We start from the raw sequence: 26,883 nt of genomic DNA on the forward strand, positions 1-26,883 counted from the left end.
AATGCACAGCACACACGGGCTCAGTGTGCCACCCTGGGACATGAGCAGCCAGCTCTGGAAGCATTCTGCAGAAGCAAATAGGCTGTTTTGGCAAAGCTGATCAAACCATGCTATTTACATACAGGACATGGAGCTGGTTACATGCACATCTGAAGCCTAACTCTAATGCTGGTTCTTGTTCTCCCCCTATAAAACATCTGTGTAACACCTGAGAAATTGTCAGCAGCGTTTGGAGCTTTACCCACTCTTTCTAAAGTTCTCTGAATATGATAAATACAAGGGCATGCAATAAGGAACCCACTGTCCTAACGAGGATTTATTTTTCCACTCATTGCCACACCAATTTTAACTAAATAGATACCAAACCAATTAATAAGCCTTACCAATAAGATCCACTGTCTATTAGCATAGGAAGCTAAAGTAATTTCTTGCTGTGACTATTTATGAGAGTAGTTATTCACCTGGTAACCATTTACATAGTAACAGCACTAAAAAATACAATAGATTGAGGACCTAGTTGATGGGAAATTAAATGCTGCATGCTTTAAATTGCATCTTTTTAAAAATACATATATCCAGTGAGAATAAAAGGGGAGAAATTCTGTAAATAAGAGTGACAAATAAATGTTGTCTCCTGTTTTCCAAAGCCACTACAGCCACTCTGCCTGTGCATAGGAAGGTAAGCTCCCTGCCTTGGTGGCCCCGCAGCCCATGAGACGCAGAAGACATTGAGGTCGCGGCAGTCACAAGTACCATTAAAACTAAGGTCACATTTAAGCCAATTAAGCGTTGTCACTGATCACAAAATCCTAATAAATTAAGAATTAATTAGCCAGCCTCTCCCAAAAGCGACAGAGTTCCGTGCTCAGCTGTCTGGAACGCACCGCAGCGCCGAGCCGCGTGCGACCATAACCAGGCATGTGTCAGACCCACTGGAGCACACAGCTTTGCAAACGTCCCCAAAGCAGAGGCTCGTTAGTTGGGAAACATTCTCTCCCAAGTGGCAGGCACAATCTAATTTATCATCTCCCGGTAATTGCTGTCTCCAAGTGTTTTATTCCACGCAGGCAAGCAGAAGGAAGCTTTCTGGGACGAGGCTCACCAACATGAGGAGATGGATTAAATTAGAGTTTTTTTTAGTGTTTCTCTCATGGCAGTTGGCAGTTTGTGCTTTTTGCTCTCACTGAATCTAATCTCTTCCTCCTTGTGGGGCAGAAACACACTCTATGTCCAGTGGAAGCTGCTGTGGAATATTCCCAGTTGTCCCCACTGCTCAGATGAGGGACAAGTTTGAATAAAGAGGACCACAGAATGATAGAATCATTAGAGCTGGAAAATATCACCTCTCATATCACCTAGTCCAACCATCCACTCATCCCCACATGCCCAGTGAACCACGTTCCTCAGTGCCACACGTCCATGTTTCTTGAACACGTCCACCACCCACCACTGGCAGTCTGTGCCAGTGCATCACCACTCTTTCTGAGAAGACATTTTTCTCAGTAACCAACCTGAACCTCCCTTGACCAGACAGCCTCAGAAAGGGTTTGGAAAGAGTTTCATCTCAGCATTGTGCACATACTAGAACTCATGTATACTGGTTGCACCAAGGTAGCACAAAGTGACAGAAAGCCTTCCAAGCCACAAGAAAATCTGGCATTTCCAGAAACTTCTGAGTTTCTCAAGGAATTTCATTCAGATTCCATCCAAAATAAAACTACTGCAAAGTATTTGCCATTCTTCAGGAATTCCTGAATAAGTCAACAGTAAAGCAAGGGATGCATAAACTACTCCGTCTACAATGTACAAATGAAAAAGCCATCTAGCTGTGAAATTTATTAAGAGATTAAAACACTTCTTGATCTCAGCTGTGCCATCAGCTCCTGGCTGGCAGTGGTGCACTCAGCAAAGCGGACTGCAGCGTTTTGCAGGCTTCCTCGCAGGGAGCACTGACTCCAGCACTAGTTTTGTACGTTTCCACTTCCACATCTTTGCGTGCAGTATGCGTATTATTTATCTGCTTGAATGCCATCCCTTGGCATAACAAAACACATTTGTTCCACAGAAATCCAAGCGCTCCTCCCCATCGTGCTGGCTGGCTGTGCTGCTCTGCTGAAGAGTGCCTCTGAAGCTTCAGGAGGTTTCCCAAACAATACGACATCAAAGCTGAACACGAGTTAGCTGTTCACACAATCTTTTCCTGGGAGGAGAGAAGGGAAGGAGGAGCCAGAAAAAGTGAAGTCTCACCTCATTTTTGGCAAATTATTAATTAATTCATTTCAAATTTGAACGAAGTCGGCATCATCGCAGTGATTTGGGAGTTGCACATCAGCAAACTACATAAAAAATAATAAAGAAAGAAAGAAGACTTAAGGGTGTTTTGAGGGTTGGGTCATGTTGGATTTTTTTAGTCCAGATCATTTCAGTAGTTCTGCAAAACCAAAAAATGGCAAAAGGATTGGGGTTACCATCTGCAGAGAGGGGCAGAATGAAGGGTACAGAGCTGGAACTTCCGAGCCAGATTTACTGTCAGAAAGCAGACTGCTGCAAGGGACAGGTTTGCAGCAAAATGCTGCACTTAACACACAGAGTAGAACTCATGAAAAGTTTAATTAAACACAGAAGTTTTCACATTCTGAGGTGAAACTTTAATGAGACAGAGGTGCACAAGCTGCATGGAACCAGGAAGCTTCACACCTATTGGTAAAGATCTGCCATTTCCAAAAACTTGGAGCTTATAGCCAATTTGTGCATCTCACGCAAATATTTACTGATCTGCTGATAAATGTGAATGTGCCCTCTGGCTTCAGAGACAGATGAAATTTTCCCAAAGTGATTCATCACGGCAAATAAAATCTCACGTGCTAACCAATTATTTGCCATTTAAACCCAGGACTTAGTCTTGAAGGAAATACTTACAAACGATGCTTAAGATGAATTTTATTGCTGAACTCCAGCTCCAGTCTATACTGACATAAATAGCAGGTTTGGTGCTGCACCTACTATTTGTCCTTCAAGATTTTCATCTGACGTTAACCTGCCTGAACACCTGAAATTCTACCTGAGATACTGCTGAGACAAGTAGCAGGACGCAGGGAAAAGGAAAAATAAGGCTGGCTGCAGAAATAACTGAGATGTGATGGGCGGGAGGAAGATGGGAAACACACTCAGCGAGCATCCAAGCTGCACTCCTGAAGAAGCATGCCTTACATCTCACAATGTCAACAGGTAAAGAAACAAGGAAGAGGAAAGCAGAGGTCAGGAAGGGTGTTACGAGCAGCCAGCAGGATGGGATATGGGACTGCCACTCTGCCTGCTGCTATGGGGATGAGAAGGGTGAGAAGTGCTTCAAGCCATGCAGGTGAGACAGAAAAAGCCAGTCCAACTCTAGCACTTCTCTTATGTTTCTTCTTACTATTCATGAAGAAACGAATTGCTGCAGAATCGCACACAACCAGGCAGAGGGTTCAAGGAGGATATGGGCTTCTTCCTGGGAGAAGAAAGAAAAAGAAAACTCTGTTGGCAACAGCCAGGTACCTTATTGTAGCACCTGCAGCGGTCAGCCTGATCGTCCACTGAAGAGAAAATATTCAGACATTGTAGTTTCCAATACTGGAGAAAAAAGAAACCCAGCAAACAAACAACAGCTACAAAAACCACAGACAATATCACAACTAAAGAAAGGCTCAGAAATGGATCTGTGTCAACATTCAGATAGTGTTTTAATCATCCCAGACAGCTTCCTCCCAGCATCCTGAATTTCATAAGTAAGAACCAGTTTTAATTAGAACAGCCTCCCAGCACCCCCTCTGCATATAGCTGTGAGTTCAGCTATAACACAGAACAGAAGCACTCACCTCACCCAGCAGAGGCACAGATAAAAGACATGTTGTCTGAAAATCTTCATTTTCCTCATTTCTCTTGTTGTTGTTTCAGTTATTCTTTTTCATTAGAGACTCCACTACTGCTGATACCCCTAAGGCAAAGCTTACGTGAGTGGCTCTGAGCTTGCACCTCCTGATGGAGTCAGAAAAGTGCTGTTCTGAAATAGCTCCAGCAGCCTGCCAGCAGCAGAAACCATTCACGAACTGGGCAGCCAACTTTTAGGCACCGCTACACATCAGTCTCCTTTAAAAGAACTAACTGGAAAACTCCTCAGTCTTATTTCTCAGTTCTAAAGGATCACAGTGGCAGAGGGTTTCTGAAGAGGAAGGTTATCAGGTCACAATGCCCACAACATTTCAAACCTCCCGAGGAGCTGGCCTCGCTCCATTGCCAGCCCCCCACCACTCATCAGTGCTGGCTGAATATTTCTGGAGACCAAATAGTGAGTGTGAGAGCAGTGAAGCAGTGGGTGGTGCATTTCAACAGCTGCAACAGCAACAGTGGTACACCTCCACTGGCATGTAGATTTGTATGAGTGCAGCACGTAGGCACTTGTTTATCACTGGTGAAAATGCACAGCTCACAGTGGCGACTGTGTTGAAAAAGAGCACTTTGTAGCTGAGAACTTGCTCTGTCAACTGGTGCTGTAGTGCTCTTTGTAGCAATTTCCATGGAAATAAACAGGAAGCATTACTTTCAGAGCAGCCTTTCGATACAACCAAAAAATAACAGAATCCTAAAGCACTTTATGAGACACAACCAAATCTGTAATTCCTCCCCCGCCATGCCATTTGCCTGTAGTTGCCCTATTAACCCCATTGGAAGTGGCAATGGACCATACTGTACAAAAGCCGTATTTTTCCTTTCCCTTTCAGTAAAGCACACTTGCTCACAGCACACTTTCTGACCTGCCAGAGCTTGGCCTCACCCCTGCTGTAGAATCTGCAAGGAGTATTTGCACGTAACAGGCAAATGAACCAAGCAAGGTCACAAAGCCCAGAACGGATTAGAAATAAATACCGTGGGTCAGCGCCTCAGGGGGCTGTTGAAATCAGGAGTGCTTCATCTGCTTATACCAACAGAAGATTTGTTGCAGAAATACTGAATTTAATGCAGAAATATTTCTATTCAGTCTTGAATCTGCATTTCAGCCGCCCCATACCAGACAAATGTGTCATTTTAAAATATAACACATCACAAAACTCTGTCTCTGCCCTATTGCTCCTCTCGCCGCTGTAACTGCCAGCATAATATTATTTGCTTGAAAGAAGTTACTCCCAGTATACGCCAGTGGAAGAAAGAGGAAAATCCTTCCAAATGGTTTATTCAGAAATGAAAAATTGGGGATCTGCAGCTTTTATATCCAACACTCGCATCCAGCGTACAGAAAGATGAATGTATGGATGGATTTAATCTAGACCATTACTAGAAATCTCCTGTGACCTGAATTCTTATCAGTGTAACTCTGCAGATCCTCCTGTGAATGGAGGGAGAGCTGGACAAGCCAGGAATGTGAGCCGAAGGGTTACGAAATTAGCACCCCTTATTTTTAACTCTTTTACCATTCAAAAGTTTCTGCTTGTTTGTTTGTTGGCATGTTTTTGAAAGGGATCAATTCTGTAATACGATTGAGTTATGCACATCTCATTTACTGGAAGAAAACATGAGAAGAGCAGCTTACTGGAAGGGAAACTTATAAGAAAGGCTAAATTGGATCTCGAATAGCTCCTGTAACACAGCTATTCTTTATTTGGTTTTGACATTTTTTCACTTGTCTTTGGAAAAGTACATTACTCGGGAGGAACTGCTGATGAATTTCTGACAGTATGCCTGGGTTTTGTTTTGTTTTTTAAAAAGGCACCTTGTAGCACAGTTTCCAACTTTGCATCAAAATCACACCATAGCCAAAATATTCCAGGAACCATGAGCAGAATTAGCCTTCCTTCATGTACAATTCAAAATGTTCTTTGGATGTCAGTACATAATAGCTCAACAAAGGTGGCCTTGTCAGCAGAATTTTTGAGAATAAAATAAAAAGGGGCCTCAAAAAAATGGTAGAAGCTCTGTCAGCACAGTCAGGAAGGGCTAAAGTCAAAGTCTGATAGAAGCCCATTCCAAGCACTTCTGAGGCATTTTGTAAACCATATGTAGTCTTAGATGCTTTGCCAAGCCTTGCCTCCTTTTTCAGGGCTTTAAGACTGGCTCTGATCAAAATCAGGGAAAACTTTTTCAAATATTTTGTAAAATAATCTGCCTTCAGGAAATTTCTCAACATGTGAAAGTCCAGATCAGTGCATGGTCACCCAGTGCTGCTCCATACGGATCACGACACAGAGAGGTGGGCAGCAAACACCAGGTTAACAGGGATCAAAACTCACAGACTGTACTTCCCATGGTTTGTAACAAAGCAGGTTTTGACTCGAGGTTCAAACTCACAGTTTCTTCACCAAAAGGGACCGTGTGTTTCTAGCCAAGGAAGAACAGAGCACTGTCCATTATGAACATGGCAGCAAGCTCTAAGAGAGAGAGAAACAACTGAGATACACAGGGACAGCAGTGAGCTCAGGCAAAGCCTGCAGCAATTTTTTTCATACGGCACATTGACAGCACACTGAGTTTCATAATTCTCACGGAATCACGGAGATGCTGCAAAATAAGTTCTGGCAAGAATGGGTGAGAGTGACCTACACACCATCCTCAGGTGCTGTAACCCCAACCCACTCGGGGTTAAACAAGATATATATGACATATCTTTCCTAAGGTAATCATTTTAGTGCTCTTCATTTACTTCACACTGACGCTGAGGTTATAATGCAAACAGCTGCTATGAGTTCTCATGGATTCACAACTTACCTTCTCCTGCAGTAATGTCATCATCTGCCAACGTACCTGAAAATAACACAGACTCATGTCAAATTTCACTAACAGGATCACAGCAGGTGTCACTTTGTTTTGGAATTACGGTTGTGAATATTTTGCTAATCATATTTGCAAAGCGTAAGCACTCCTAAGGCTTAACAACAAGAGCAGGTATACGCTTGTTGGGAGTATCTGCATGGCTGTGTGCTGGCCTGCATGCTGTGCTCACATGTGCCACTTGTGCCTTTTTTTGTGTGTGCTTACTGATACCCACCTCAGAGAAACAAGCTAAACCAAAAGTCAATGTTGCTGATACGTTTCTGAAAGGTTTTTTCCCGCAAAAGCATGACCATTGAAAATGGCTGCTAAAATGCTTTGGCACCAAATGCATGAAGGGCATACATTAACATACATTGATTACTTGTATTTTTAAATGTAAATGTGGTCTGCTCAACATCTGATAGAATTATGCCTGCGGCAGTTAGCAAACATCATTGACATTCAATCCTCTGTTCTGAAGTATTGCAGAACATCTGATTCAACAGTTTTTATCGGGATAACATTCATAGTGCAAAGAGGAAACAATTCAGAAATGCAGATGTTTCTCAGGTTTGGGGGTTTCGGACATAATTTCCCCAAGTGCTGATGCCTTTACGAGAGGTGATGGAGTTCCCTGTGGCACAGTGCTGGTAACCTATACACAAGTGCATATCTCCAGCTCTATCCTCTCCCAAACATGGCAATTCAGGCTTGGCTCGGCTCAGCAGCACTCCCATCCCAGCAGCCAGTCCTCCTCTCCTCTGAGGGGAAGGTCACAGCCCAGAACACATCTAAAAGCATCTGAAGTGAACTGCCTGTAGTACATATGGCACAAGCTGGGAAGCCCGTTCTTAATATCAAGGGTATTCATACAGTCAATAGATTACCTCTTAAAATTCAACAGCTTCAATCAGTGCCTCAGGTCTGGTCAGCAGCAATCAAGCAGTTAATAGCTCTACAGCAAACAGGGGGATGCCCAGATTCTCACACACATGATAAATCCATAACTTTTTCCTTGTCCTGACAGGAGACTCACATTTTCACCCCCGCTGGTAAATGCACAAAGACAACTCTCTATCAATCAATAACCCAGCGCTCTTCTGACATTCTTTTGAATCCATATAGTTAATTAATATATATATGCACATCCAAAATCTATACAGATTAAGCCTGGATTACAAAATCCTTTCCTTGCCCAGTTTGAATAACCATGAAAAAATGAAGATCCAGCCAAAGAAAGCTGCTCTAATTCTTGTGTATTTATTTGGCTTGAAACCTGCCATCAAAGAAAAGACTGTTGTTACTTGAGCACCAGACCTTAAGTGATAGATTTCCAAGTGCATCATTTTTAGAGACATTAGAGCTATCAGGCCTATATGGTTGCTAAGATACCATGAATCATGAAGGAAAATATAAGATAATGGTAGGCAGACACTGCGATGTTTATCAGAGTATTTTCTCTGCATCTTTCTTAATAGCATCATGATTAGGATCATTTTCAATAGTTCCCATCTATTTTCCAGCTAGGTGAAAGAATGCAACTGCATTAAGTTGGCAAACATTGTTTATAATTCATATTTTGCCAAGTGTAAATGAATTTGTGGAAGTCAGGATTTGTAATTGCTACAGCAGAACTTATTAATAAGTAAGGTGTGGCTGCGCACAGGTTTCTCTCCTGGCTATTAAATACTATCTCCAGACTTGGAATGAAATCATCCTTCAGTGATTTCAAGTATATTTTGTGATAACACAGACTGTGCTTTCAAAGAGTTTTTAAATTAAATTTGTAGCTGAGGTAATTGCTGCTGCAAAATTATGCAATCGAAGTAAAGCTTTATGCTGCAGCTTTCTTGATATTATAATTTAACTGCCTCTTTTCTAAATCATAAAAGTGTGAGATATCAGATTAGTGCAAAGCATTAGGTTATTACTGAATTATTTCATCTTTTATCTCTGAGACTAGATAGTGAGAAGCAAAGGGACAAATCCACAGCCTAGCGTGCAGTGCTGCATGCCAGCTCCCAAAAAGCTCTTCTCTGGGTTCACTCTTCCACTGCTCTAAAAAGGTAACATCCAAGATTGGGAAAGGAGTGTCCATCAGCCCATTTCTCTGACTTGTATCCCCAAACTGAGACTATGTGTAAAGGTTTAATTCCTGCACCAGCGGACAGGAATACTCAAACATACTGTTAATAGAAAACTTAATGCAAAAGCTGTTCTGAAAGTAACATTTTGTATTTTATGATGTTGGTCCACTACATCAGAGGTGGATGTTGGTGGGATGGCAGCAGAGGCTGAACCTTCCCATCGCATTTTGTTGCTGTCTGGTGGAATGGCATCTGACACAGGAGCGCAGACGAAGCAAAGGGGTGGAACTGAATTGCACCATGTGGAAAAAATGGCACCCATCAACATTCATCCGTGCTTGCTGAACATTTCTGGAGACCAGCACAGTGGGTCTGTGGGTGTGAGCACAGTGAAGCAGGTGCGTGTCAGCAGTAGTGACAGAAACATTAAAGACAAGTCATGTTCTGGACAGCCATGCACATCTGTCACACCATGAAATGAACAGCATCTCGATCATCCACACGAATTATCAGATTATGACCAACTATGTACAGAGCTGAACATTATCTTCAGTGTGTTGGAAACTACTGTGGCAGTGCTGAAATATCACAAGTGAGGCCCATGAATGCTCATGCACAAACAGAAAGAACACTGTCTGCAAGTTTGGCAGGACCTATTGAACCAATACAAGGCTGAAGGCAACAGTTTTCTGGATCATATCATTACTGGTGACAAGACATGGTGTTAGTGCTACAAACCACAGTAAAGACAGCAGTTCTTGGAGTGGCAACACGTGAATTCTCCCATCAACTAAAAAGTCCAAGACACAGCCCTCAGGTGGTAAAGTGATGCACATTGTTGGGGGTGATCCTTCTGGACTTCCTGGAACCCAGACAAATCATCAACTCATGCATTTCCAGCATCAAGACAGAGAAGAAGACAACCTCTTCCTTGCAATAAGGTAACGTCAGGTCCCTTACCAGTTTGAATGCCATGGAACACATTGCCAGTCTTGGCTGGAGTGTCCTACCACAGCCACTCTGTAGTCCAGGCAGGGCACCTTCTGACTTCTATCTGTTCAGGCTGCTGGACAACACTTTCCTAGCAATTACACCATCACAGCAGCCATGAAACAGTGGGTCTCCTCCAGTGGTGTAGATGTTCAGAAGCATGGCACGCAGGACCTTGTTCATCACTAGTGAAAACGGGTAGCTAAATTGTGGTGACTCTATTGAAGAGCAGAATTTTGTAGATGAGAATTTGCTTTTTCTGATAGTGTTATTGTGCTCTTCGCAGCTGGTGTAGTTTCTATAGAAATAAGTAAGAGGTATTACTTTCAGAGCAACCTATGTGTTTCTTATTTGCCATTCAGGAAACCCACAGGTTTGTGGACCATGTGTCCACAAGTACTGACTCACCCATAATAACTCTGGAAGGATTCTTGGAGGCAGCCTCACTGGATTACAAAATACCAATTCGAAATTTCCTGGCTAGAATGCAATATTTCTCTAAATGAAATCCTTCTTGACTGAATTCACTTTGAAACGCAGCCATCATAACATCATTCTGAATTACACAGACTCTTGTTTAATAAATAAAGTAGAATGGAAAGACTCGTGTTTTTGCCACAAAGGCACATTTCTGGGTGCAATATCACTCAGCCAGAAGTCCTACCTCTTGTGCAGACACAGTCATCTCCTCCATGTTCAGTAGAGGTTTTACACTGGAAAGGAAGAATATTAGTTACACTACTGTAGCATTATCCTACTACTATATTATATCTTCCTGGTATTAGAAGGGCAGCCCATAACAGAAGAAAGACAAAGACTAGACAGATGGACTTTCCTCGTCCAAGCTTTCAAATAAAGCACCTTCACATTTTGCACTAGAGAGACGTTTTTATGTCTCTTGCTTTCTGAAAACAAAACAGGTGAGGGAGGAAGCTGGAGACACACAGGAGGAGGCACCAAGCAGCGTAAGAGAACAGTGACAATATGCTACAGCAATTAACCTGCAGCTGCTACGAGATTTAAACTGGATCTCCCACAAAACCTGACTAGTGACACCTTCCTGGAACTGTCCCCTCTGTGTCCAGTGTATATTTGTTGTTTAGCCTGCAGTTCTGTCTCAAAGCAAGGTTTCCCCGTCCTTGAAAAGAACTACAAACACTGCCTCATAATCCAACACTTTCAAGAACACTGGACATTTTTCCATTCATTTAACAAACATCAGTAGAACAGCCTGAGAGAGGTTTGCTCACAGCAAAGAAAAGGGGCAGAAATATTTCTAATTTTCCTGACACCTGCAAAGGTAAATACACATTGATGCTTGGAGACTGTAACTTTTTAAAAGTAAATGAGCCTTGAAGATTATCTGTCAGCTAAAATGTACCCAAGGGCTTGCATTGCAATGCTTCTTTTTTAAAGAATGTTTGTTTTAACATTATGGTTGCAACCAGTAGAAGAAAAATGTAGAGCCATCATAAAAGATGTGAGTAGATACCCAGTTGTTAGAGCTGGTTTAGGAACAATCATAGGAGTGATGGACTGTGCGACCCAGGAGAGGTTCCTTCCAACCCTAATGATTCTCAGAATTGATTTTCTTTTGCAACTCACTTTCAGTTAGTGCTTTAGAAAAAATAAAAAAATAAAAAGGGTGAGATCAATGCTAGCTTCAATGACACAGTCATTCCAGCTCCCGCAGCATTTTCTTACCATGGCAATCTCTTTATTTTCTTTTCATATTGAAGACCATTCTCTACTTCTCTCTTCCTAGTTGTGCATAAATTTAAGGGGTTGAACTCCTAGTTTACTGACTTCAGGGCTGAATGCAACATTAATACAAATTAGTTAGCACTCAGAGAGTGAGTGTATAGTTACTCTGCCCACAGTTCAGGAGAAGTGATCTCTGCATTTGTTATCATGCTTGCTAAATAGACTCCGCTAGCCAGAAGCTAGAACAGAACTGCATATATAAAAAACATTTCTCTCTAGAAAGATGCATTCTGTAAATTTAACATTGCAGGGTATTAACACAGTTCTGTACAAACTGGTATTTCCACTGCTGAATGCTGGTGGACTGTTAAGGGCAAATTGCTTTCAGTCCGCAGTCTAAGGGGAGGAAAGAACTATTCCCCTTCTTCCTTCCCTTTTCAGCCCACTGACATAACAGCCTGGACCTAAACAAGAAATCTAACCCTAAACTGTCTCTCCTATGCCTTTCTAATGATTTGCTATTTCCACTGGGCTTTTCTATACCTTTTGCTTCTCCCTTTCATACCCCATACCACAGCTGACAAAAGTGAGTCAGAACCATCAGGCTGCGTAGCTATGATAGAATGCTCTCTCAGGCTGCAAATCAAGCCATGGCCAGAGCCCACTGCTGCTGCTATGCTCACTATTCACTGAGGATCACCAGACTCCGAAACACCTCCTACCACCTATCATCCCAATCCCTGTGGCAGGAAGACACGCTGACCTAACAGACACTCTGCAGATCTCTGCATCCAGACTGCAGTATGTTACTGCTACCACACTCTCAGCTGTCTGCCTCCGATGAACAAATTACTCCACCAGTGCCCACCATGCAAGAGTTTTGCTCTACACGCTTTCCTGACTTGCAGTTTCACTCACCGTCTGAAACCATCTGCTTGCTTCATCTGTGGCAACTGGAAGAGTATTTTTCTGCACACTGCCTGAGTATGGATGCCTGTAAGGACTGCGGTGCTACGGCTGGAAAACAGTAATGAGTAATTGCTGCCTGCAGATCAGGAAAAAAATCAAACTCTGATGATAACTCTGAGGTCATCTCCATCTCCTGTGTCATGAAGGTTTGACAGTTGGACTAGATGATCTTAAAGGTCATTTCCAAACTTAATGATTCCACAACTGTAAGGTTTGGGATGAGATGTACAGACTAGAACCTGATAAGACTACAGTGATTAGAGAATGGTTTATGGGCACTCCAAGATCTCCCTCTCAAGACAGCTGCTAAAAATGAATTGCAGAGCAGGAAGCCCGGGCATTTCTGGAGGAGTCAAGCTGATGACGGCATAAAGAAATCTCTTTAAAAGTAATAATTAAAATTAAACAAAAGAAAACACCAATGGCTTTAGCATGCCACACAGTGGATTCTCTAAATTGCCTTCCAGAGTCCTTGAGACATTATAGCCTTCTTTTGTCTCATTTTAGAAGAGAAAGATGTAACACTAAAATGCCCAATGAGACTGAATGCTGAATACTGAAATGAACGTTTGACAACACTTAGGCCTTTCCACAGGGCTGCCTATTGTTCATGAGCTATGAGGGCTTGGGCCAGACAGGATGCCCAGAAGCAGTGGGACCTGAAGTGGGCAGAAAGATGTGAACTTGCCACCCCAGGATTCCTCATGGCCTGGCGTGGCGTGATCTCACCTGACAGCAGGCAGCTGCTCCTAGAGCCACGTGTTATGCAGCAAAGCAGCACTTTAAGGCTGAAGACAACCAAGACCCCACATAGAAGCAGCAGTCATTACAAAATGAAAGTACAAATGCACCCAGATTCATCCCCAGGAATGGGGTCCTGCTGCTTCATTTGCACTACATACTTCGTACCTTATTGCAGGCAACACTTCAGTTTGAAAACCTGAGCAGACCTCTCCCTGGCAGGCCCTGTGGAAATCTCCCTCAGGCAGTGTTAGCAGCAGTCAGCCTCCTCTAGTACTCACCATATATCTTATTTTTGTATTTCTCACTTTAACATCTCTCCATCCCAATAAGAGTGCAGAAGCAAGCTATGCAGACACAAACTGGCACGTCTACACAGCAGCAAGGCTGGCTACGATTCTGTTACAGGCTTATATAGCTGTCTATACTGAATGTTAGTATTAAGTTTTGCCTTCTCTTCTCACATGTTAAGACATCTCCTCAGCTCCACAGGACAAATCCTAGCTCTGATCCAGCCTCTGCCTTGCAGCAGCAGTGCTCACACCCTCCCTGCGTGGCCTGGACAGCCTAATGGCAAGGGCAGCCCAGGACCTAGGGTGCCTTTGTGTTGTTATTCTTCATTGTTTAAGTGTTGATGCTAAGAATTAGCACAAAAAAGTTGTCTGGTCTGATTCATCTATCCCCATAGGGTGGCTCATGCATTCCTGCTTTCACAGCACACTATCTCATATTTTTATGACAGAATTTCATTTACTTCGTGCCAATACAATCTAATTAGTTTATATTGCAGCACTAAGACTTGCAGTATTTTGCTTTTTACATGCCATCTTTCCATTCAGCCTTTCAGAACTGTCATCAATAAACATTTTAACCAGCCCAAATTTACCTGCTCATTATAAGGCAGTGACATAATCTAGGCTTTAGGCATTGTCCAACATCCAAGAAAAGTCTGTGGCTTTTCTAATTTTTTTTCTACTGTGCTTCTTTCCTTATCACACACATCTCCCACACCTTTTTGGCTTGGTTTTGTTTTTCTGCTTGTTTCTGTTAAATCCCAGGAAGTTTCTCTCTCTGTTCTTCTTCTGTTCTCCCACAGCTCCTCCCACTCTTTGGATTTTCATCAACTCATCAGGAGGAAATGTGTGTGATACAATTTAAGGAGTTGACCTGCTCTGTCCTTAATTTATTTTGTCCCTGTCTTATTGTTCATATTGCTTTTGTTGTTTTCCGGACAGGCAATTTCTGGTTAATAAATGCATGGAAGAGGCACATATCCAAAAAGTGCTGCCATTTCATATAGCTCAGTGTTTGGCATGGACTCACAGAAATGGTGGTGGCCTTGCCTGGGAATTAATACCTGCAAGTCCCAGAGATGGTTGCCTTCAGTTTCCTTTGTTCACAAAACCCACTGTTTTACTGACATTGAAGTCTGATACGATGATGTGTAAATAGCAGATAACAGCCTGTATACATTGTTAGCATACTTTTGTAAACCCATTATGAAATTCATTTATTCTACTATGCCCTATGATCCCACTTTTCATTTTATTGTTATAGTGTAACTTTCACCTTGACTGCTCCATTGCTTTTCATTCTTCTGAAGAAAGTATATTTATTTCAATACTTGATCTTGAGCATTTTAGCTAACAATACCTACAACATCCCTTCAAATACCTGTTACTGCTCCAGCAGAATTTCTTCTATTGCTTCAGGCGTAAGCTCTTGGGAAACACTGCATATGCAGTCCCCTCTTCAGTTGCAGATCACATCTGGGATGAATCTCCAATAGAAGCACTGCCGCTATGGAAAAGTTGTGATTAAAACTGCTTAAATATTTGGACAATAATAGAGAAATAGGCAAAAGTGTTAAACTTTTCAACATTTTTAAAACCAAACTTTCTGGTACTGTTTTTTGAAAATGTTATTTCTGGGGGGGGGGGGGAGGGGAGGGGGGGGACAGAAGTGGTCTGAACATTCTATAGAAATAAAAAATTGTAAGAAAAGAGTTATACGACATAAAAAAAAAATAAACACGTTCATTTAAGGAGAAGCTGTAATCACAAACGAAATGAGAAGATACAAATATTCTGAACAGAAGCAAGCAAGTTAAGTATTTCTGCTTTCTTGTTACTAAGAACTTCTCATCCAAGAAAATTCTCCTAATGCCCTGAAAAGAAGCTCTTAACTGTGAACAATGCTCAAAACTCAGCCTGTAGAACATCTTATCTCCCAAGGGAGGAAAATCTGCCCTTGCAAGATTTCTTGTTGTTCTTGACACAAGAGTTGATTGATGTACTGTTTTCATCGCTCACTAAAAATCAATGTTATTAGACAGAGGAGCTATATTCTGATGTTTCACATGCACTAGTTCTCAAACTACATAAGGGGAGGAGCTTTCACATTCTATATCTGACTGATGGCCATTTTACAAAACCATGTTCCCATTCTCCGATTTACAAGATCACTAAAACATAAGAAATATTTCAAATGATAAGTTATTGAAAGCTGTAGCCTTCTCATCACGCTCACAAAATACTGCGTCCACAGAGGCTTCCATGTTCTGTTCCACTTAGGCATTTTTTTTTATTGTAGACTTTAACTATCAGATAAATACTAAGTAGTTCTTACCTTACAGAGATAAGAAATAATATAACTCAGTCTTTTTCAATCCAGGGCTGGAATATCACACACGTTGTCAGATTAACAGTGTTCACAGCTCAGATACAATTTCATTTACTAGGAAGACCTTACTGAGTCAACAATACTAAATTTTACATCTTTTACATCTGAATCATAACATGTAAGTGAATGAATTGATGCACTAATTTCTATCTTTTTATACATACATACACACACATATATATATATGTATATATATACACACCCACCTAAAGATACGGTGAAACTGCACAAAGCTGAGTTTCAAATATGGATTTCTCCTGGCAATGTCAAATCAGCAGTACCGGGCTGCAACGCACTGGGGCTCTTTTTAGAGAGAAGGTCCATGAGGTTCACTGGTTGCCCCAAAAGATGTTCCAAATTTGTGCCCTGGGAGCAAAGATGCTGAAGTCACTCCTACACCCATCCAAATTCTAGGGCACATTTCATTGACTTCAGTGATGTTGAATTGAGCACCCTAACTGAAATGCTACAAGTGCTCCAAAAAGCCTTTTCAAAGGAGTGTTGCTTCACAAATTTGGTAGACTCAAGACTTGCTGTCTGCATCCAAAGCTTTTACTAATCAAACATTCCTGAGACAGGCTTGAAACAGAAAAGAAAATACACTGTATGGAACAGAAGGTAGAAACAAAGTTTTGCGTCATCAGAGACCATGAAGGAATATGAAATTTGGAAAGTGAGAAGCATAACATTTAGGCTCCCATTAAACTAAAAAAAGAAATACAAATCTGTCTTAGATCTGATCAGTCATCTAACAGCATAATACTGTTTTTATCCTTTATGCCAAGTGCAATTAACGTCAAATTGGAACGATCTAGTAAAAAAGCTTAAATAATAAGACATCATTCTCCATAATGGGAAGTCCCACAACACACTCCCCCACATACATACACATACAAACAGCAAACTAAAAGCTCTAATAGCAGTCCTTCTATTGGCTTTACACATTATCATCGCTCATTGATTGCTATGATACATGTTTAATTACGAGGACAATGATCTCACCAAAGCAGTTTTAGCATCTATAATTGTGCAAGCTTCTAACAATGTTCTCTAGTGTGAAATATTATCAGGTAACTAAGAGCCACCTTCAGGAAACATCATTCTCTGTGCCAGAAGCATTCATAGCCTGCTGAAGCTCTTTCATTGAGTCTCTCCACTTTGAGTGGCAAGTCCTCCAAAATATCTGCTCACTAGAACAGTGAGAAATGTGGTTTTCATTCCCACTATCTCTTTCCACTTGTCATTTTCACCGGTTCAAATTCAGATTAATATAGCTAATATTGGACTCTAGCAGTAAGGTCTTTCTTTGTTGGTTTCTTTAGAGACTCTTGTTTTTGTCAGTTACGAATTATGGGTTCAACACAGAATATCTTGAATTTAAGTGGATAGACTTTCCTTGTCTCACATAGATTAAGTCTTCTACCCATAAGGGAACAAAGTCGAGTCTCTCATCATCAACTTCAATTTAAATTTCTACCCTCATGCATATAACAGTAGCTATACCCAGAAATTCAGTGAGTTTTACAGTCATTGCTAAGGAGCAGTAGAAATGGCTTCACTGGGTTTTCCTCCTTTTTTTCTCTCCTCTCATACATTTCAGAAAACATATGGAAAGAGATTAAATGTGGGAACAAAACAAATGGTCCACACTGTTGTCACCAGACAGGGAACTAGTCACAAAGCTTGTAAGGTCTCATGCTCCCCTTTTCTGCACTTCTCTGCTTATATGAAACATGGAAACTTTACACCCTGCATCTGATGAAATCCCATATTTCTGGGAATGGTACAAGCATGGCAAATAAGAATCAATTGGATTTTTACAGAAAACTCTGGAAAATGAACAAATAACAACAACAAGAAGCAGAAAGCTCTGAGCAGTTTAGGCAGATGAGCAGCATCCCTGCAATCACCCTAGCAGGCAGAGCCACAGTCACAAGCACACTGTTAATACCCTACACAGCAGAAGGCTCCTTGCTGCAGCCACCACAGGAGCCCCATCTCAGCTTTGCCCACCTGCCCTGGAAAACTTCAGCCCTGGAAGCTTTGGTTATCTGGTTATCCCCAGAGCAGAAATAACTGACACAGAGAAATGAAGAGACTCGAGGAGAATCCTTGTCCTGCATCTGCATGGAGTGAAAGCAGCAATGAGGCATCACAGCTTAGAAAGCAGAGAGCCGTGGTATGGAATTGGAGGAAGGAGAGCAAAGAGAGCTGTGCTTCTCAGCTGCCAGGGCAGAGGGCATGAGGGGAAATTTCAAAAGTCCCTCAGATAATAGGGGAGGATAAAGCTGCACGGCCTGTGTGCGGTGCTTGCAGCCAGCTCAGCCACCAGAATTGGAAGGGAGGTGAGCTGCCAGTTTAAGGTCTTTTTAGACTTAAGTGCTGTAGGGCAATAATTCATCTTTTTGCTCCATGTTTTTTTTCTCAGCACAATGGAGACAACTGCCTTTGTGCCTCTGGACAATGCGAAGAACAGGGCAGCACCTAGCACAAACAAGGTGGCTGAACGCATTGCAAAAAGAGCCCAAACCCCATTGTCAGTGTATTTTTTTCCCTTCTCACTCATTGCCTCATGTTTACCATCCAGGGCATTTGAGGTTTGGGTTTTGCACTGACTTCTCCAGGACTGATGGAAGCTTGAAGCCAAACACACGTTCAGATGCTCTGGCACAGCAGCGACAATAAGCCCAGCACAGCAGAGGATTAAATCTCAACCACAGCCACTGTTAGGATATCGAACTGCAGACTTTGTGTTGCTTTATTGCTAATTTCTGTACATATGTCTGTGATCAGTTGCAGGGCTCTGGCATATGGTGAATGCACCTGCTAAGTTAGCCAGTGCCATAGCCTCAGACAACAAGGAGCACTTCTGGCAGGATCTGCCAGGGTTAAAAGAAGGGATTACGAAGGCTCTCATGCTGTACTGCTTTACATTCTCCAAACAAACACAGCACCATGCCATCGTAATAATCTCAAACAAACAGTCTGAAATGTTTTGTAAGCATGCTACAAAATAGATTCATCACTCTCTCACTGCTAACCAAATCTATTATTGAGTATCCGTGACTCAAATTGGTAAAAATATATTATTGGGTTTTTTGGTGCCCGTTTGTGTGAGTTGGGGTGGAATACCAACACACTGCTTATCCACCCAACTCACATTTTCATCTATAAAGTTACATATATCGCATAAGAAATTGGCAACCGTATCTGCAAGAGGGAACCATAAACTCCAACTAGTTTTTATTACAGATTTTGTCGATAGCATTCACACTGTTCCTTTAGCAGCAAAATCCCCGAGACATATTCTGCACGTTTCCTGTTCATTCACCCACTATCCAATTAACAGCCTGTTAAGCTGCTCACCTGCAGAGCCATCTATTCTCAGGCCTCTGAAGCACAGCTCTAATCCCTCCACTACTCATACCTGATTGCTGGACTTACACGGTTGCAGTTCTGGATGCTTTTTCAAGCCCAAACAAATTGCCTCTCCCAATGTTCTCCAGCATCTTTAAAGGGATTATTATTCCCCAGATCCTTTCAGGCCTACCCATGCGCTCGATTTACTAGACCTGCAGTCAGGCTTTTAAAGCAGCTCTTTGCAGAGATCAGATAGAGCTATTTACCATGTTTATCCTTCTGTGTTTCCACAGACTTGTTTTGGCATCAGCCTCGTCTGCCAGATTGGAAGCAGTGTGACAGCAGCGCTGTGCTGCCCGCATGAGGATGGGAACAGAGCTTTTAGGACAAAGAATCCTGAGCTCAGATCCAAGACTACAAGGCGTGTAATATTCCACCTCCAAACCTGCTCCCCCCAAAAGGAGGTTCTGGATTGAAGCCACAGCTACAGAGCAGGGAGATCTTGTAGGAATTCCAATTCTCCTTATATTTCAAGTAGCTAAAAAATTGAAAATGAACTTCAAATCATATGCACTGAGACAGCTTCTAAAGGTTTGAATATCATTAAATCCAAACATCACAACCTCATCTTTACTTTGGACTTGAATCTGAATTTTTGTGTGCTGGGTATCTATACTATTCTATACTATGTCATATGTAACACTATACTTCAATCACAAGAAAAAAAGAAGAGAATATTTTCAATTTATTCACCTCTGTTAATTTTTCTGTGGATACTGAATGTGTGGGTAGCATCACTGAGGTAATTAGCACAGTCTCCATTTTCCTTAGCACTATTTCCATAACCCTCTGTCCTCCCCAGGGGTTCTTTTTACAAGATTATTTTTTCACTCCTCAAATTTAAATTACTCCCTGAGCTTACACCTGAATATATGGAATATATAATTCTTGTGACGTGTTTCAAACTCAGTCTTTGGAGGCTTCCCTGTCCTAGTGCTGCTAGCAATCTTTGTCTATGGAAGACTGGAAGACTCTCCAGAGCATATTACCATCAACATCTGCCAGAGATACTGTGCAATATTATTCAAGGTGTCTTTAATAATGTAAGAAAGGCCAGCAGCCCACAGAATATCAAGACAGATATCAAAGAATTACGAAACTCTTTCTCAATGCAGATTTCATAGATATTCTTCACTGTTTTCCCCCTCCATTTTATATTAGCAAAAGTTTTTTGTTTTTTTTTTTTATATTCAGCATATGTCAGAAAAAAAAAAATTATATGCCATCACTTATACATTAATGTATACAAATTAGTGTAAGAATCAGGTATGTAACACTTTGTCTACGTGAAACATAGTTGATTTCTAATAATTCAATTAGAAATTGCATTATAGCTGCAGGTAAGGAAGCTGGAAGCCAAAGGCCAGGAGCAGCCCAAGCCACCCCAACTCAGGCCACTGAACACGAGCAGCCAAGTTCCCTATTTTGTTTTTATCAAGCCACTAAAGTTAACATTGCTTCACTACCAGCAAGCTTTTCCTGGAACGATTCAGGATGTGATCACATAGCAGGCCCCTGACCTTTTGGCTACATAGTGCTTTTGCAAATCAATAGCACAGAAATTAATGTGTTTATCATATCAGAGCATTTTTAAAATTTCATACATACTGTCATTAATTACCTCAAATGCCCATGATATTATGTTTGGAAGTGCTGGTCTACTGCTTTCAAAATTCTGCACAGGAACAAGTTGAATCAGGCAGTCTGAAAAATCAAACCCAACTAATTCTTCTGTTCTTCCCAGGTCATTAATCTTCATGGGACAAAGTACCACCGGCAGCTCGGTGGTGTGGCACTGATGGACCGGGGAGACAACAAAACCACTCAGCCATAACTGAGAGGAGTATCTGCCTTGTATCCTCTGCAACCTCCTCCTTGAAATTTCTTTCCATTTCCTTAGTCAGTTTGGTGCAAATGATTATAATCTATGGTTTTTCATCGGCCTTCTGTCAGAGCCATCCATCCACCTCACGCGAACCACTCCCCGCGGACACCCACACACCCGCTTTCATCTTCCCTTTCTCAGGGAGATGAGCGTTCTTGCATTGCAGCCTTCAAATTTGTTGAGTCAAAGGCATAAACTCTGAGACAGTTTCCTCTGCAACCTCTTTTTCTCCTGTTTCCATAAGGCCCTGCAGCCTCAATGTCAATGTTTGTTTTTTCACTGGAGAGTGGTATTGACATAGTTGTGCAGGAGTCTGACAGTACAATTTTAATACCGAAACTGAAGGCTGTTTGCCATGGTAGGAAGCATTACATACCTCAGAATCACAGGCTGCCATAACAACAGAGGGAACAACATAGAATACCAGCATTAAAAAATTTCTGCATGAGAGAGAGAGAGAAATAAAAAGCAGCCTTCAACCTTTTTCCCCCAGTAAACGACTGTCTACTCAAACAGCAGAGCTTGTACAGCACATTTTGCACATATTCTCACAATTACCTACTTTAAACACGCTAAAAAGATATCCACATACCTATCCAAATAGGTAATCTATTCACTAAGGCCTTCACACTCGTTTCACCCCACTGAAACCCAAGGCAGGTGCTGCACTGTGCTCATCACTGCACTGAAGAGCTAATTCCAGATGTAGGCATCCTGTCTGCCCTTCGGCTTCAATGAGGTTTTGTTTCATTCCCTGCCAAAAGGGAACATAGAAATATTTGTCCGTGCATCTGTGTGCATCCTCTGGGAGGGGATGTTTGTCTGTTTATTTAAAGGGGTAAAATTTCATTACCGTATTACTGAAGTCAAATGAATTTTGCAAGTTTTAACTGTATTCCCATTCTTCTATTGTACACTATTCTACTCCATGCTGGAATAACAGAACAATTCCAATAATAATTACCTTAGAAACAATCCTGTTATGGTGTTACAGACATAAATAGCAATATTAAATTCAGAGGCCATTAGCTGAATTCAGTTGTGAGGGTATTTTTTTGCCACGATAAAAACGTGGCCTCCCATCACAAGCACGGCAGCGACACAGAGAGCTGAGACCAACTTGATAGAAACAAACAAAAAATCAATTAGAAACACAATACTAAAAAGTCTATTTCATTTTCCCAGCCAAAAATTATGCTCTTTTGTGTGTGGTGTGCAATGCACATGATTTACCTTCAGGTCACATTTGCTTTTGTCTGAAAGCTTAAGGGGAAAAACACACAAGTGTTTTACTTTAACCCGCAGCAGTACAGTCAAAGGCACTGATGAGGTCACAACGGTACATAATAAACATTCAATAAAGAAAACGGTGCCATATGTTGCTTTTCCTCTGCTCTACTTAGTTCTCTGGAAAATGATCAACAATAGTTGCAGTTAAACCGCATCATATTTTTCTGGTATCAAATGGGGTTAAAAAGTCATGTAAACAGATACATATGAACTAAACAGAAACAGCTGGAAAGCTCCCAGAAGGGACCTCTAACAACCTCCAAGCTGGACGGACCATGGTAGATCAAGGGATCGCTATTAAGATTAAAGGCTTACACCAGACCCGCTGTGAAATTCAATCTGCTGAATTTAAAATGTTGATGGAACAAAATGGAAAGTACTAAATGGTCCTATTTATTAATTCGTAAAAAGAAAGGTGACGAGAGAGAGGCTATGTTTCCTGTGCTCCCAGCATGCATGGTGCTATTTGCTGAGACAAACAGCTCTGTAGGTGCCTTCTATGAAAATCAAACATTTCAAGCAAACTCTTGTATTGATTTTCTGGGGGGAAAAAAAAAAAAAAATTACCTGCATCATTAGCACTTCTGTGGATTTTTTTTTAATGGTTTTGGACCAAATTCTTCTTAGAGAAAACTTCAGCAGTGATTTGGAATTAATTATAACTGAATTCCTAAGAGCAAGCTCTCTTTTTTTTTTTTTTTTTCCCCTCCTTGTTAGTTTGACCTATGCTATTCCAATTGCATTTAATGGGATTATACTGCTGTGCCTAACAAATAACTAATATGACAGCTGTCTGAGCCCGCAAGTGCTACTGGTGTCTTACCATCCTCATGGGATAACTATCCCTGAACTGTGTTTCTTACCTAAGTTGGAGGAATGCCCTACAATTCCCCTGCAAAAGCCCGGCTCTGGCTGCTCCCGCAGGGATATGTTAGCACTGTGTTTGTGCTGCCGCCGACGTCCCCACGCAGGTTGTCACCCTCCCTAAGTCACTCAACTTCAAATCTCAGATCCATTACCAGCCAAAAAGTCCAAATGTTTAAATCTCAAAAATCTCTCGAATGTTCTGCAGTTCCCATCGTTTGAAATTCAGTGTCTCCAAAGAAGTGACAGCATGACAGTAATTAGTTACACTTGCTGGGAGATTTACACTTGTTGAGAGATTTGAGAGAGCTTCCTCCAAAGACAGACAGTGTAGAATTTATATATATTTGGAATAATATTTAGACTTCTGTCATAGATTTACCATCTGCATTTGTTGGCACACGTGCTCCCCAGGCAAAGACCTCTGCTGGCAATGTAAATTAGGTCACAGCATCATTGCTCCTCTGGGACTGCTGGGAAACCTTCAACACTACGGCAGAACAAGAGCAGGCTGCAACTGGGAAGGGAAACTCCATCACTTGGGGATGGATTTTCACATGATGGTGGTATCCTGATAGCCAGCATGGAGTCAGCACAGTGCTGCACCACATGGCCCTCACATGGCCCTGTGTCCTGCACAGTGAATCAGACCTTTAGCCACAGGACAAACAGAGGAGTTGGCTTAAAGCATGAAAAAATATTTTATATTTCAAAACACACTGTTAAAACACTAAAAAAAAAAAAAAAAAAGTCTTTGAGAAGATCATTAGAAACTGTAACAAGCCACTTGCTTTGTGCTTCAGCCACTTCCCACACTGATGCCCATTGACAACATTTTGGAAGCCAATCAAAACAGATCTACGTGTCTAAAAACTTAAGCCAGGGAGGTTACGTTCTCATCTGGCACATGGCATCGTAATTCAGTTGGCTCTAAAACTGCCACTTCAACAGGTCCCTGAGAACAGGCTGCTACCTGAGTGCCAAAAGCCAGGAGCTCAAGGAGCATCTGCCAGAGCCCTGCACCAGTACAGCCGAGGGAGCTATTCAGAAGCAGGTCAGAGGGGTTCAAGCTTTTGGCAAAGGCACAAGTTTGGTAAAAGACATGACAGGGAAAGTTAAACTTTAGTCAGCTGTAAAAAACAAGATTATCTTCAGTTCTGCTTCTTTTAAAAATGCATTTTTGCTCTGCTGTTGTGTTAACTCCAGAGTTTTTCAATCTTACTTTAATCTCACAGCATTTGTAAGCATGACACATACTTCGGAAACTTGGAAGAAACTCCTTCACCAGGTGGGTTTCCCCAAAGAGATCCCTCCATTCCAACTACCTGGCAACATTCTTGGAAGCCAACACAATACAAAGGGACCACACAGCACTTTTGTGAGTTGATTTCTGAGAATTATGGTTTCAGTGAGAACCGTACGTCTTTACTCTTAATATACAACCTCATAAAGTTTTCATAAAAGATCTGCATTATTAAAGTCCCTGTTCTCTCCTGATGAATTGAGGTATAGGCATCTCAGGTGATGTTATAGTGCCCATTCAAAAGAACTTGCAATATAGATGCTATTTTTAAAAAGAGCACTTAGCAATGGGGCAGGTGACCTGTTTTTGCAGGACAAAGCCCACTCTCATCAACAGGAGAGAAAGCACTTTGCTACGGGTGGGAAGGAGCGTCTGTTAAACTGCATGCTCACCTGCCTGTCCGTCACATCTTGCTTGCAAAGCGTTTCTCAGAAAAGAAGAATAAAGCCCAGGGAGGGTGCTTCAATGAGCATCTCAGGGTTGGCAACGTCTTTTATAATTATCCTATTGTAGCATGTGGAAAGAAAAAGATAAGAAAACCAGCGTAGAAAAATATTCAGTCCCAGTTGTTTGGGCTTACTCCTTCTTACAAAACATCAATCTGCCATTATCCACAGCCAGGTAAATGGGTGAGACGGCTAAACGCAACCTGCCAAAGAAATTTTTAACTCGGGAGCACATCATCACAGCATAGACAAGATTTTCCCTGATGACTGCAAGATACGTCAAGACAGGTGGCTCTTGGTGGCACACAAAGAGCACTACACTCTGCCCTGTGTGCAGGAGTGATTCTCATTTTGCATGAAAGCAAGCCTTCCTGATTTGGAAGCAGCTAACAAGTTAGCTCTGGAGGAGGCCCATTGTGCTCACGTTCATTAGGGAGCCTGATCTACAGATTAAGTGAAACCAAATGGCAGCATTGCTGCCTTAGCCTGAAGCCCTCTTGGAAGTCCTGAGCATTAATGGAAAGCTCTGGAATTATAAGCGTCAAGAAGTGAGAGTTCAGAATGAGGAATTTAAATTTAGAAGTCAGTGCTGAGATGGAAATTAGGCTGAGGGTATAGGAATGGGTTACACAGATGACATGAAATAAAATGGGAAGTCTATGGAAGGCAGTGAGGAGAGGTAGGATCACAGCAGCATCCTCCTGTGCTCAGCAGTGCTGGCTGAGGCTCTCAGTCCTGCTGGGGGTTACAAGGTTAGCACGTGTAAGGCTGTAACTCAGCTGAAAGAAAAATCTCAGGGAACAGACTCTTGAGCAGGGACTGTTGTGATAAGACAAGGAGAAATGGTTTCAAACTAAAAGGGGAGAGATTTAGACAGGATATAAGGAAAAAGTTTTTTTTATAGTGAGGGTGGTGAGGCACTGGCACAGGTTGCTCACAGATGTGGTGGTGCCCCATCCCTGGAGACATTCAAGGTCATGCTGGACCGAGCTCTGAGCACCTGATGGACCTATAGGTGTCCCTGATCATTGCAGGGGGGTTGGACTAGATGGCGTTTGAAGGTCTTCTCCTACTCAAACAATTGTATTATTTCACTCACAAACAATTGTCATGAGTAAGAAACTATGTAAACAGAAAGGAATCATAAGGGATTCTGATTAATAAAAGCAGGTTTTTGTTACCCTTCCTTTTCTGGAAACAGCTTAACTGAAGGTTTATTGTAATGTCATAACACTTCTGTTCCACTTGAGGACATAAGGAACAACAAAGAGCCTTCCCCTTGCAGAGCGCTGGGAAAGCAGGAGGCCTGAGGAGAAAGAAAAATGCTTCCAGAAATAAAGAACGGGGACTGTCTGTAAGAGCTGTGAAACACAGAAGCTTGGCTCAGTGACATCAGAGAGTATTTCTGCTATCAAAATGGGAAGTTATTACAGTCTGCAATCAGAAAAAAAGATGAAAGCTATACCAATGAAGTGAAGTGCCAAACTCACACTTGAAAAACTGTAGAACTAAGTGCCTATTAAAAAGCCAGAAATCAGACAAAGAAACATGCAAGGGACAAGGTTAAATATCATCAAAGAGAAGGATTGAAAGAAGGTCAATAACTGCTCAGACAGGAAAGGAAGATGAATAGAAAATTGTTCTGGACCACCTGAAACCTCTGCTTGGCAGAAAGGTATTGATGGGATTTGAAGTGACCAAGAAAAATGTGAAAGATGT

The 26,883-nt window shown here is 41.8% G+C and overlaps 1 long non-coding RNA gene across 3 annotated transcripts in view; it reads right to left on the minus strand.

The window, feature by feature from the left end:
• Positions 1-2,657: 2,657 nt before the first annotated feature.
• The window catches only part of LOC116234906 (uncharacterized), an 80,694-nt gene continuing 56,468 nt past the window's right edge, over positions 2,658-26,883 (minus strand). For 2 of the 3 annotated variants that reach the window (XR_016470960.1, XR_016470959.1), the window contains exons 2-5: positions 14,949-15,074; positions 10,525-10,573; positions 6,739-6,774; positions 2,658-6,401 (exon numbers count right to left, since the gene is read on the minus strand). This is a non-coding gene — a long non-coding RNA (uncharacterized LOC116234906). Of the gene's footprint in view, positions 6,402-6,738; positions 6,775-10,524; positions 10,574-14,948; positions 15,075-16,162; positions 16,431-26,883 lie in introns of those variants that run through there. The other variant, XR_016470961.1, reaches the window with a different exon arrangement.

Source organism: Phasianus colchicus, chromosome 14, assembly GCF_987193195.1.
Source record: "Phasianus colchicus chromosome 14, bPhaCol1.hap1.1, whole genome shotgun sequence".
Lineage (NCBI taxonomy): Eukaryota > Metazoa > Chordata > Aves > Galliformes > Phasianidae > Phasianus > Phasianus colchicus.